This window comes from Ostrea edulis, chromosome 6 (genome assembly GCF_947568905.1).
Source record: "Ostrea edulis chromosome 6, xbOstEdul1.1, whole genome shotgun sequence".
Lineage (NCBI taxonomy): Eukaryota > Metazoa > Mollusca > Bivalvia > Ostreida > Ostreidae > Ostrea > Ostrea edulis.
The window spans coordinates 19,047,477-19,061,042 of record NC_079169.1 but is presented as its reverse complement, the minus strand read 5'-3'; the positions used below and the strand labels follow the sequence as shown (position 1 = coordinate 19,061,042).

The 13,566-nt window shown below is 36.4% G+C and overlaps 1 protein-coding gene and 1 long non-coding RNA gene across 3 annotated transcripts in view; one reads left to right on the top strand and one right to left on the bottom strand.

The window, feature by feature from the left end:
- Nucleotides 1–13,566, bottom strand: part of LOC125683658 (tyrosine-protein kinase JAK2-like) — a 161,427-nt gene that overhangs the window by 81,002 nt on the left and 66,859 nt on the right. The window lies entirely within an intron of this gene.
- Nucleotides 2,527–11,760, top strand: LOC130047181 (uncharacterized). The gene is made up of 2 exons (XR_008796232.1): nt 2,527–2,616; nt 2,674–11,760. It is a non-coding gene; the product is annotated as an uncharacterized LOC130047181 (long non-coding RNA).

Here is a 13,566-nt window from a genome sequence, read left to right as displayed (position 1 = left end):
CCCTATACACCTTGTGTACTGTATCTGAACTTCACCCCTCCCCCTACACACCTTGTGTACTGTTAATATCTGAACTTCACCCCTCCCCCTACACACCTTGTGTACTGTTAATATCTGAACTTCACCCCTTCCCCTACACACCTTGTGTATTGTTAATATCTGAACTTCACCCCTCCCCCTAAACACCTTGTGTACTGTTAATATCTGAACTTCACCCCTCCCCCTACACACCTTGTGTACTGTTAATATCTGAACTTCACCCCTCCCCCCATACACCCTGTGTACTGTATCTGAACTTCACCTCTCTCCCTACACACCTTGTGCACTGTTAATATCTGAACTTCACTCCTCTCCCTACACACCTTGTGTACTGTTAATATCTGAACTTCATCCCTCTCCCTACACACCTTGTGTACTGTATCTGAACTTCACCCCTCCCCATACACACCTTGTGTACTGTTAATATCTGAACTTCACCCCTCCCCCTACACACCTTGTGTACTGTATCTGAACTTCACCCCTCCCCCTACACACCTTGTGTACTGTATCTGAACTTCACCCCTCTCCCTACACATCTTGTGTACTGTATCTGAACTTCACCCCTCCCCCTACACACCTTGTGTACTGTTGATATCTGAACTTCATCCCTCCCCCTACACACCTTGTGTACTGTATCTGAACTTCACCCCTCCCCATACACACCTTGTGTACTGTTAATATCTGAACTTCACCCCTCTCCCTACACACCTTGTGTATACTGTTAATATCTGAACTTCACTCCTCCCCCTACACACTTTATGTACTGTTAATATCTTAACTTCATCCCTCTCCCTACACACCTTGTGTACTGTTGATATCTGAACTTCACCCCTCCCCCTACACACCTTGTGTACTGTATCTGAACTTCACTCCTCCCCTTACACACCTTGTGTACTGTTAATATCTGAACTTCACCCCTCCCCCTACACACCTTGTGTACTGTATCTGAACTTCACCCCTCTCCCTACACACCTTGTGTACTGTTCATATCTGAACTTCACCCCTCCCCCTACACACCTTGTGTACTGTTAAAGGACACATGACACAAAAAATTATTTATCTGTAATCATTGTCTTTATAATCCTTAAGTCAGATTCTCACACTGAATCTGTTAAACACACATGCGTTTCACAGCTAAAGCTGTAAGGCTGTACTGATAAGCAGCCTGACCTCAATATGCATATTCTAAACCCCAGAGATTGGAAACAGTTGGGGTGACGTCAGAGATGAGCTACAGCACAGAGATGCTATATGCTTCTACAGAAGAGATACTATAAATCTTTCTTATCACTGATCAAAGACAAACAGTTTCCCTAATTACCAGTAATGGGTTAAATGCTGTCATAAACAAAGAACATGCACACTCATATTTCTTTGTATCTAAAGAGTTATTCATATAGTTTGTAAGGATGCCGTATTGTGATGTTTATAATTGTTCAACCTCTTCAAAAGTGGACAAAAATGTGTCATTTTTTCACTTCCCCAAAGATGCAGGTCTTCAAAAAGCATGGGTACATTACTGTCATACAAGAGACCTTACATTAACCAAATACAGTAAAATATGTGAGAAACACTACGCCAGATCAGTATTCTCGTTATCCACCCCGGTTAGCTGAATTAGGTTATCATAATGCTCGTGCTCAGTTAAAAGATGATGCTGTACCCGATGCTGAGTGGCCTACCCAAGGTGAATGTTCAACTTCATCAAATACTGAGAGAAAAAAACCATCTGGGTATGGTGCATATAGAAAGCGACAAATACTTCAGGTAAAAAAAACCTTTTTTTTTTTTTACAATATGATTACATATGTGCTGCAAGTTAACTGCTTTTTACTATTCGTATTTTGTATCAGGATTCAAATTTAAATTTGGGGAGGGGGTGCAATTTGCTAGAGAAAATTGTTACCAAAAGAAAACAAAGATCATTTTTTATAATCCCTGTCTTATGGGTAAACGGGATTAAAATCACAGGGGAAAAAAAGTCACAATCTGGGTAGGAAAAAAAGTCACAGGAAAGTAAGTCACAGGAAAAATAGTCACAATATGTATAAAGAGTGTCTATGACCACACCTAGCAAAAAAAGTCACAATTTCTTTTGTTCAAAATTTTTGATTGTTTTTGCCTATACCAAGGAAAAAAAGTCACAATATTTATAAAGAGTGACTTTGACCATACGTAGGAAAAATAAAGCACCGATGAATAGTTAACATTTGCTAAAAAAAAAAAAAAACAACATATTTTTTCCTTCATCCTATGTATGGCTTCAAAGATTATAAACTGATGCCATTTTGTCTACTTATACAGGGAATACACTGTCTAGAAAAGGGGAAAGGTGCCTTGTGAAGCCACTAATTAATCTCAACAGTCCCTGTCAACACTTGTTGTAAATACTTAAAAGTTAATTATGTTCCCCAAACAAAGTTTGGGAACATATTGTTTTTACTCTGTTTCTTATTATTAAGGTCTTCCGTCTCAACGGAAGACCTTATAGTGATTCTTATGTTTCTTTTCCTCTATTATTATGTCTCCGAACACAAAGTGTCGGAGACATATTGTTTTTGCTCCGTTTCTTATTATGTCTCCGAACACAAAGTGTCGGAGACATATTGTTTTTGCTCCGTTTCTTATTATTAGGGTCTTCCGTCTTCAGCGGAAGACCCTTCTATTATTCTATTGTTGATTTTTCACTTTTCTTTTTATTATTAGGGTCTTCCGTCTTCAGCGGAAGACCCTTCTATTATTCTATTGTTGATTTTTCACTTTTCTTATTATTAGGGTCTTCCGTCTTCAGCGGAAGACCCTTCTATTATTCTATTGTTGATTTTTCACTTTTCTTATTATTATTATTATTATTCTTTTTTTTTCTCCTTACCGATTTTTGTGCAGAAGATTTCTCGGAGATGGATGGATCAATTTGCTTCAAATTTTCAGGATTTATGCGTTGCCATTTGAAGTTTGTACCGCCGTTTCAATTTTTGAAAAATCACTTCCGGTTGGAAGTTATCCCCCTTTTAGCGATTTTCAGATGACCATTTTGTCCAGACAAAAACTCAAAAACGATAAAAGCTAGAGTGCTGAAATTTTCAGTGATGTTAGACGACATGTTGTAGTTGTGCACCTGGGTTTTCAAAATTTCCGGAAGTGCCTAGTATGGAAGCTCGGTAGGGGTCGAAAATGGAGTTTAAAAAAGTGTCTCATTTTTCTCCACGTTTTAAATCATAACTTTTTACTCGTAAATATTTTGCTTAGACATATATAACAAAAGTTGTACAGTTTATTGAGATCTTTCGTGTCATATCAAGAAATGGGCCCATAAGCCTCATGGCTCGCCTGAACCATTGAGTTTCTGTTACAATGATTAACTTTTTTCTCAAGAAACTTTTGATAAGACATGTAGAATAAAAGTTGTTCAGGTTTGCAAGATCTATCTAATGATATCAAAAAATAGGCCTCAGGGCGTCATGGCTCGCATGAACAGTCGAATTTGTATCACAATTAATAACATTAATAACTTTTTTCTCGAGAAACTTTTGACAAGACATGTTGAACAAAAGTTGTTCAGTTTCGCAAGGGTTAACTAACGATGTTAATAAATAGGCCTGCGGGTCTCATGGCTCACCTGAACAGTTCAATGGGTTATTGTTGCAATCTATAACATTTTTGTCAAGAAACTTTTAAGAAGACATCTTGAACAAAAGTTGTTCAGTTTTGCAAGATCTTTCGAACAACATCATGAAAAAGGCTAACGGGCCTCATGGCTCGCCTGAACAGTTTCATCAGTGTCACAATTACTAACTTTTTTCTCGAGAATCTTTTGATAAGACATGCAGAACAAAAGTTGTTCAGTTTTGCAAGATCTTTCAAACGATACCAAGAAAAAGGCCCACGGGCCTTATGACTCGCCTTAACAGTGATAAATGTCGCATAACGTTATACTCGTAAATATTTTGTTTAGACATATATAACAAAAGTTGTACAGTTTATTGAGATCTTTCGTGCCGTATCAAGAAATGGGCCCATGGGCCTCATGGATCGCCTGAACCATTGAGTTTCTGTTACAATGATTAACTTTTTCCTCACGAAACTATGATAAAACATGTAGAATAAAAGTTGTTCAGTTTTGCAAGATCTATTTAATGATATAAAAAAATAGGCCTGCAGGCGTCATGGCTCGCATGAACAGTCGAATTTCTATCACAATTAATAACATTAATAACTTTTTTCTCGAGAAACTTTTGATAAGACATGTAGAACAAAAGTTGTTCAGATTCGCAAGCGTTACTAACGATGTTAAGAATAAGGCCTGCGGGTCTCATGGCTCACCTGAACAGTTGGGTTATTGTTGTAATCTATAACATTTTAGTCAAGAAACTTTTAATGAGACATCTAGAGCAAAAGTTGTTCAGTTTTGCAAGATGTTTCAAACAACATCATGAAAAAGGCGAACAGGCCTTATGGCTCGCCTGAAGAGTTTGATTAGTGTCACAATCAATAGCTTTTTTCTGGAGAAACTTTTGATAAAACATGTAGACCAAAAGTTGTTCAGGTTTGCAAGATCTTTCAAACGATATCAAGAAAAAGGCCCATGGGCCTTATGACTCGCCTTAACAGTCTGATAAATGTCGCAATCAATAACTTTTTTCTCAAGAAAATTTCCATAGGACATGTAGAAAAAAATTTGTTCAGTTTTGCGAGATATGTCTAGAATGATATATATAAAAAAAAAAATAGGCCTCCGGGCGGCATGACTCACCTGATCAGTCGAATCTGTATCGCAGTAAATAAGATTATTAACTTTTTTCTCGAAAAAAAGCTGACCCCTTTAATTAGTTGCCGAGAGGTAGAGAGAGTCTTTAATTTATAACATTTAAATGATCAATATTTGTAAAACATTACCAAAGCTAAATTGTACGTCTAGACAATATATTTGTATCATTATTTATGAACGAAAATGTCAGTCAAATTCTTATCTAATCACATCTAAATTTGGACGGAAGACCCACTCGTTGCTCGCAACGAGATCGCATCTAGTTATTATTATTATTCTTTTTTTTTCTCCTTACCGATTTTTGTGCAGAAGATTTCTCGGAGATGGCTGGATCGATTTACTTCAAATTTTTAGGGTTGATGCGTTGCCATTTGAAGTTTGTACCGCCGTTTCAATTTTTCGAAAATCACTTCCGGTTGGGAGTTAAACCCCTTTTATCGATTTTCAGATGACCATTTTGTCCAGACAAAAACTCAAAAACGATAAAAGTTAGAGTGCTGAAATTTTCAGTGATGTTAGACGACATGTTGTAGTTGTGCACCTGGGTTTTCAAAATTTCCGGAAGTGCCTAGTATGGAAGCTCGGTAGGGGTCGAAAATGGAGTTTTAAAAAGTGTACAAGTTTTTTCCACGTTTTAAATCATAACATTTTACTCGTAAATATTTTGTTTAGACATATATAACAAAAGTTGTACAGTTTATTGAGATCTTTCGTGCCATATCAAGAAATGGGCCCATGGGCCTCATGGCTCGCCTGAACCATTGAATTTCTGTTACAATGATTAACTTTTTTCTCACGAAACTTTTGATAAGACATGTAGAATAAAAGTTGTTCAATTTTGCAAGATCTATCTAATGATATCTACAAAAAGGCCTCCGGGCATCATAGCTCGCCTGAACAGTCGAATTTGTAACACAATTCATAGCATTAATAACTTTTTTCTCGAGAAACTTTTGACAAGACATGTAGAACAAAAGTTGTTCAGTTTCGCAAGCGTTAACTAACGATGTTAAGAAATAGGCCTGCAGGTCTCATGGCTCATCTGAACAGTTGGGTTATTGTTGCAATATATAACATTTTTGTCAAGAAACTTTTAATAAGACATCTAGAACAAAAGTTGTTCAGATTTGCAAGATCTTTCGAACAACATTATAAAAAAGGCCAACGGGCCTCATGGCTCGCCTGAAGAGTTTGCTTAGTGTCACAATCGATAACTTTTTTCTGGAGAAACTTTTTATAAGACATGTAGAACAAAAGTTGTTCAGTTTCGCAAGTGTTAACCTAACGATGTTATGAAATAGGCCTGCGAGTCTCATGGCTCACCTGAACAGTTGGGTTATTGTTGCAAGCTATAACATTTTTGTCAAGAAACTTTTAATAAGACATCTAGAACAAAAGTTGTTCAGTTTTGCAAGATCTTTCGAACAACATCATGAAAAAGGCGAACAGGCCTCATGGCTCGCCTGAACAGTTTGATTAGTGTCACAATCAATAACTTTTTTCTCGAAAAACTTTTGATAAGACATGTAGAACAAAAGTTGTTCAGGTTTGCAAGATTTTTCAAATGATATCAAAAAAGAGGCCCACGGGCCTTATGACTCGCCTTAACAGCCTGATAAATGTCGCAATAAATAACTTTTTTCTCAAGAAAATTTTAATAACACATGTAGAACAAAATTTGTTCAGTTTTGCGAGATATATCTAGAATAATATTTTTAAAAAATAGGCCTCCGGGCGACATGACTCGCCTGATCAGTCGAATTTGTATCGCAGTAAATAACATTATTAACTTTTTTGTCGAAAAAAAAGGCTGACCCCTTTAACTAGTGGCCGAGAACCGCAGAGATTCTTTAATTTATAGCACTTAAATGATCAATATTTGTAAAACATTACCGAAGCTAAATTGTACGTCTAGACAATATATTTGTATCATTATTTATGAACGAAAATCCCAGTCAAATTCTTATCTCATCACATCTAAAATTGGATGGAAGACCCACTCGTTGCTCGCAACGAGATCGCATCTAGTTATTATTATTATTCTTTTTTTTTCTCCTTACCGATTTTTGTGCAGAAGATTTCTCGGAGATGGCTGGATCGATTTGCTTCAAATTTTCAGGATTGATGCGTTGCCATTTGAAGTTTGTACCGCCATTTCAATTTTTGAAAAACCACTTCCGGTTGGAAGTTATCCCCCTTTTATCGATTTTCAGATGACCATTTTGTCCAGCCAAAAACTCAAAAACGATAAAAGCTAGAATGCTGAAATTTTCAGTGATGTTAGACGACATGTTGTAGTTGTGCACCTGGGTTTTCAAAATTTCCGGAAGTGCCTAGTATGGAAGCTCGGTAGGGGTCGAAAATGGAGTTTTAAAAAGTGTCCAATTTTTTTCCACGTTTTGAATCATAACTTTTTACTCGTAAATATTTTGTTTAGACATATATAACAAAACTTGTACAGATTATTGAGATCTTTCGTGCCATATCAAGAAATGGGCCCATGGGCCTGATGGCTCGCCTGAACAATTGAATTTCTGTTACAATGATTAACTTTTTTCTGACGAAACTTTTGATAAAACATGTAGAATAAAGGTTGTTCAGTTTTGCAAGTTCTATCTAATGATATCTAAAAATAGGCCTCCGGGCGTCATGACTCGCCTGAACAGTGGAATTTGTATCGTAATTAATAACATTAATAACTTTTTCCTCGAGAAACTTTTGACAAGACATGTAGAACAAAAGTTGTTCAGTTTCGCAAGCGTTAACTAACTATGTTAAGAAATAGGCCTGCGGGTCTCATGGCTCACCTGAACAGTTGGGTTATTGTTGCAATCTATCACATTTTTGTCAAGAAACTTTTAATAAGACATCTATAACAAAAGTTGTTCAGATTTGCAAGATCTTTCGAACAACATTATGAAAAAGGCGAACGGGCCTCATAGCTCGCCTGAAGAGTTTGATTAGTGTCACAATCAATAACTTTTTTCTAGAGAAACTTTTGATAAGACATGTAGAACAAAAGTTGTTCAGTTTCGCAAACGTTAACTAACAATGTTAAGAAATAGGCCTTCGGGTCTCATGGCTCACCTGAACAGTTCAATGGGTTATTGTTGCAATCTATAACATTTTTGTCAAGAAACTTTTAAGAAGACATCTTGAACAAAAGTTGTTCAGTTTTGCAAGATCTTTCGAACAACATCATGAAAAAGGCTAACGGGCCTCATGGCTCGCCTGAACAGTTTCATCAGTGTCACAATTACTAACTTTTTTCTCGAGAATCTTTTGATAAGACATGTGGGACAAAAGTTGTTCAGTTTTGCAAGATCTTTCAAACGATATCAAGAAAAAGGCCCACGGGCCTTATGACTCGCCTTAACAGTCTGATAAATGTCGCATAACTTTATACTCGTAAATATTTTGTTTAGAGATATATAACAAAAGTTGTACAGTTTATTGAGGTCTTTCGTGTCGTATCCAGAAATGGGCCAATGGACCTCATGGCTCGCCTGAACCATTGAATTTCTGTTACAATGATTAACTTTTTCCTCACGAAACTTTGATAAAACATGTAGAATAAAAGTTGTTCAGTTTTACAAGTTCTATCTAATGATATAAAAAAGTCCTCCGTGCGTCATGGCTCGCCTGAACAGTGGAATTTGTATCACAATTAATAACATTAATAACTTTTTTCTCGACAAACTTTTGACAAGACATGTAGAACAAAAGTTGTTCAGTTTCGCAAGGGTTAACTAATGATGTTAATAAATAGGCCTGCGGATCTCATGGCTCACCTGAACATTTGGGTTATTGTTGCAATCTATAACATTTTAGTCAAGACTCTTTTAATGAGACATCAAGAAAAAGGCCCACGGGCCTTATGACTCGCCTTAACAATCAGATAAATGTCGCAATCAATAACTTTTTTCTCAAGAAAATTTTGATAGGAGATGTAGAGCAAAATTTGTTCAGTTTTGCGAGATATATCTAGAATGATATATATATTTAAAAAAAAAAAAATAGGCCTCCGGCCGACATGACTCGCCTGATCAGTCGAATTTGTATCGCAGTAAATAACATTATTAACTTTTTTCTCGAAAAAAGGCTGATCTCTTTAATTAGTGGCCGAGAGGGGCAGAGAGTCTTTAATTTATAACACTTAAATGATTAATATTTGTAAAACATTACTGAAGCTAAATTGTACGTTTAGACAATATATTTGTATCATTATTTATGAACGAAAATCTCAGTCAAATTCTTATCTCATCACATATAAAATTGGACGGAAGACCCACTCGTTGCTCGCAACGAGATCGCATCTAGTTATTATTATTATTCTTTTTTTTTCTCCTTACCGATTTTGTGCAGAAGATTTCTCGGAGATGGCTGGATCGATTTGCTTCAAATTTTCAGGGTTGATGCGTTGCCATTTGAAGTTTGTACCGCAGTTTCAATTTTTAAAAAATCACTTCCGGTTAGAAGTTATCCTCCTTTTATCGATTTTCAGATGACCATTTTGTCCAGACAAAAACTCAAAAACGACATAAGCTAGAGTGCTGAAATTTTCAGTGATGTTAGACGACATGTTGTAGTTGTGCACCTGGGTTTTCAAAATTTCCGGAAGTGCCTAGTATGGAAGCTCGGTAGGGTCGAAAATGGAGTTTAGAAAAGTGCCCAATTTTTTTCCACGTTTTAAATCATAACTTTTTACTCGTAAATATTTTGTTTAGACATATATAACAAAAGTTGTACAGTTTATTGAGATCTTTCGTGCCATATCAAGAAATGGGCCCGTGGGCCTCATGGCTCGCCTGAACCATTGAAGTTTTGTTACAATGATTAACTTTTTTCTCACGAAACTTTTGATAAGACATGTAGAATAAAAGTTGTTCAGTTTTGCAAGATCTATCTAATGATATCAAAAAATAGGCCTGCGGGCGTCATGGCTTGCCTGAACAGTCGAATTTGTATCACAATTAATAACATTAATAACTTTTTTCTCGAGAAACTTTTGACAAGACATGTAGAACAAAAGTTGTTCAGTTTCGGAAGCGTTAACTAACGATCTTAAGAAATAGGCATGCGGGTCTCATGGCTCACCTGAACAGTTGGGTTATTGTTGCAATCTATAACATTTTTGTCAAGAAACTTTTAATAAGACATATAGAACAAAAGTTGTTCAGTTTTGCAAGATCGTTCGAACAACATCATGAAAAAGGCGAACGGGCCTCATGGCTCGCCTGAACAGTTTGATTAGTGTCACAATTACTAACTTTTTTCTCGAGAATCTTTTGATAAGACATGTAGAACAAAAGTTGTTCAGTTTCGGAAGTGTTAACTAACGATGTTAAGAAATAGGCCTGCGGGTCTCATGGCTCACCTGAACAGTTGGGTTATTGTTGCAATCTATAACATTTTTGTCAAGAAACTTTTAATAAGACATCTAGAACAAAAGTTGTTCAGTTTTGCAAGATCTTTCGAACAACATCATGAAAAAGGCGAACGGGCCTCATGGCTCGCCTGAACAGTTTGATTAGTGTCACAATTACTAACTTTTTTCTCGAGAATCTTTTGATAAGACATGTAGAACAAAAGTTGTTCAGTTTTGCAAGATCTTTCAAACGATATCAATAAAAAGGCCCACGGGCCTTATGACTCGCCTTAACAGTCTGATAAATGTCGCAATCAATAATTTTTTTCAAAAGAAAATTTTGATAAGACATGTAGAACAAAATTTGTTCAGTTCTGCTAGATATATCTAGAATGACATTAAAAAAATAGGCCTCCGGGCGACATGACTCGCCTGATCAGTCGAATTTGTATCGCAGTAAATAACATTATTAACTTTAAGGCTGACCCCTTTAATTAGTGGCCGAGAGGGGCAGAGAGTCTTTAATTTGTAACACTTAAATGATCAATATTTGTAAAACATTACCGAAGCTAAATTGTACGTCTAGACAATATATTTGTATCATTATTTATGAACGAAAATCTCAGTCAAATTCTTATCTCATCACATCTAAATTTGGATGGAAGACCCACTCATTGCTCGCAACGAGATCACATCTAGTTCTTATTATTATTTTCTTCTTATTATTCCTCTTCTTTAGTGAGAAATTTGTCCGACCGATTTTGTGAAAGTGCTTTGACAGATCCACTTCAAACTTTGTGAGCTGATAGGTGGTCACTAGGAGGGGTGCATTCAACTTTTCAAATTTTCAAAATGGCCGCCGTTTCAAGATGGCGGCCAAAAAACGTCAAAAACTCTAGGTTGTCGGATTTCAACCAAATTCTATTTCTAGGGTAATTTAGTGACCCCGAGTCCATTTCCACCATCAAAATTTTTTTTTGAGCCGCCATTTTCAAAATGGCCGCCATATACCGAAATATTTGAAAGTGTTAAAATCTCTACAAAATTTGGGTTCTGGGGTCAATTGAGGGTCCACAATTCATTTCTAGCATCAGTATTTCCTTCCAATCAATTTTCAAATGTTTCAAAATGGCCGCCATTGAAGAAAATGGCGGCCAAAAATCAAGTCCGTCGGATTTCAACCAAATTCAGTTTCTAGAGTTCTTTGAGGATCCTGAGTGCATATCTGGCATCAAGAACCATTTCTGACATGGGGAGGTGTTCGGAGACATTTGTGTTGGCATCCCAACACAGTTATAGCTCGTTATTCTTATTTTCTTCTTCTTATTATTATTCCTCTTCTTTCCGAGAAATTTGTCCGCTCGATTGTATGAAAGTGGTTTGACAGATCCACTTCAAACTTTGTGAGCTGATAGGGGGTCACTAGGAGGGGTGCATTCAACTTTTCAAATTTTCAAAATGGCCGCCATTTCAAGATGGCGGCCAAAAAACGTCAAAAACTCAAGGTTGTCGGATTTCAACCAAATTCTATTTCTAGGGTAATTTAGTGACCCCAAGTCCATTTTCATAATCAAAATTTTTTTTTGAGCCGCCATTTTCAAAATGGCCGCCATATACCGAAATATTTGAAAGTGTTAAAATCTCTACAACATTTGGGTTCTGGGGTAAATGTTGGGTCCACAATTCATTTCTAGCATCAGTATTTCCTTCCAATCAATTTTCAAATGTTTCAAAATAGCCGCCATTGAAGAAAATGGCGGCCAAAAATCAAACCCGTCGGATTTCAACCAAATTCAGTTTTTAGGGTTTCTTGAGAATCCTGAATGCATATCTGGCATCAAAAACCATTTATGACATGGGGAGGTGTTCGGAGACATTTGTGTTGGCATCCCAACACAGTTATAGCTCGTTATTATTATTGTTCTTTTTCTTACCGATTTTGTGCACGCGATTTCTCAAAAACGGCTCGATAGATTTTCATGAAACTTTCAGGGAAAATGTAAAATAGGATTTTCTAGAACAGCTTTTTTTAGTTTTGCCAAAATCACTTCCGGTCGCAAGTTACGGCCAAATTTCCATTTTTCAAATGACATTTTGTCCGGGCGTTTTCTCATAAACGGTTAAAAATTGGGTCTTCAAACTTTCAGGGATGATCGATGGTGACTTGTAGATGTGCAATAGGGTATTATCATTGTCATCCGTCACTTCCGGCCGTCACCGGAAGTGAACAAAAGAAACGTCAAATTTCAAACTAATGCTTTTGAAACAAAACTTGCATAGATTAATTAGATATCTTTCGGCGTTTCAGAAAATGTTAGACTTACCGGAAGTTTAACCAACAACTTCCGGTTTTTAGAGAAAAACTTCGAAAAAATGGTCTTTCTTTGTCCTCGTATATCTCGTTTATTTATCAAACTTTTCATACGATATTTACAGATATTATTGACATTATCCATCTTAAGAGAACCCTGTAACACTATTTCAAAATTCACTTCCGGTCACAAGTTACGGCCGAATTTCTGTTTTTCAAATGATATTTTGTCCGGGCGTTTACTAATAAACGGTTAACGATTGAGTCTTCAACCTTTCAGGGATGATAGATTATGACTTGTAGCTGTGCAATAGGGTATTTTCATTGCCATCCGTCACTTCCGGCCGTCACCGGAAGTGAACAAAAGAAACGTCAAATTTCAAACTAATGCTTTTGAAACAAAACTTTCACAGATTAATTGGGTCTCTTTCGGCGTTTCAGAAAATGTTAGACTTTAAGGAAGTTTAATCAGCAACTTCCGGTATTAAGAGAAAAACTTTAAAAAATTGGTCTTTTTTTTTGTCCTCGTATATCTGCTTACTTATCAACATTTTAATACGATGTTTCAAGATATTATTGACATTATCCATCTCTGTAGAACTCTTTAATACTATTTCAAAATTCTCTTCCGGTCGCAAGTTACAGTCGAATTTTCGTTTTTCAAATAACATTTTGTTCGGGCGTTTTCTCCTAAACGATTAACGATTGAGTCTTTATACTTTCAGGAATGATAGATAGTGACCTGTAGCTCTGTAATAAAGGTTTATCATTGCTATCCGTCACTTCCGGCCGTCACCGGAAGTGAACAAAAGAAACGTCAAATTTCAGAGTTATGCTTTTGAAACAAAACTTGCAATAGGTTCATTGGGTCTCTTTCGGAGTTTCAGAAAATGTTAGACTTACCGGAAGTTTAACCTACAACTTCCGGTTTTTAGAGGAACCCTTCGAAAAAATGGTCTTTCTTTGTTCTCATATATCTCGCTTATCTATCTACTTTTTAATACGATGTTTACAGATATTATTGACATTATCCATCTCTGGGATACCCTTTTAATACTATTTCAAAATTCACTTCCGGTC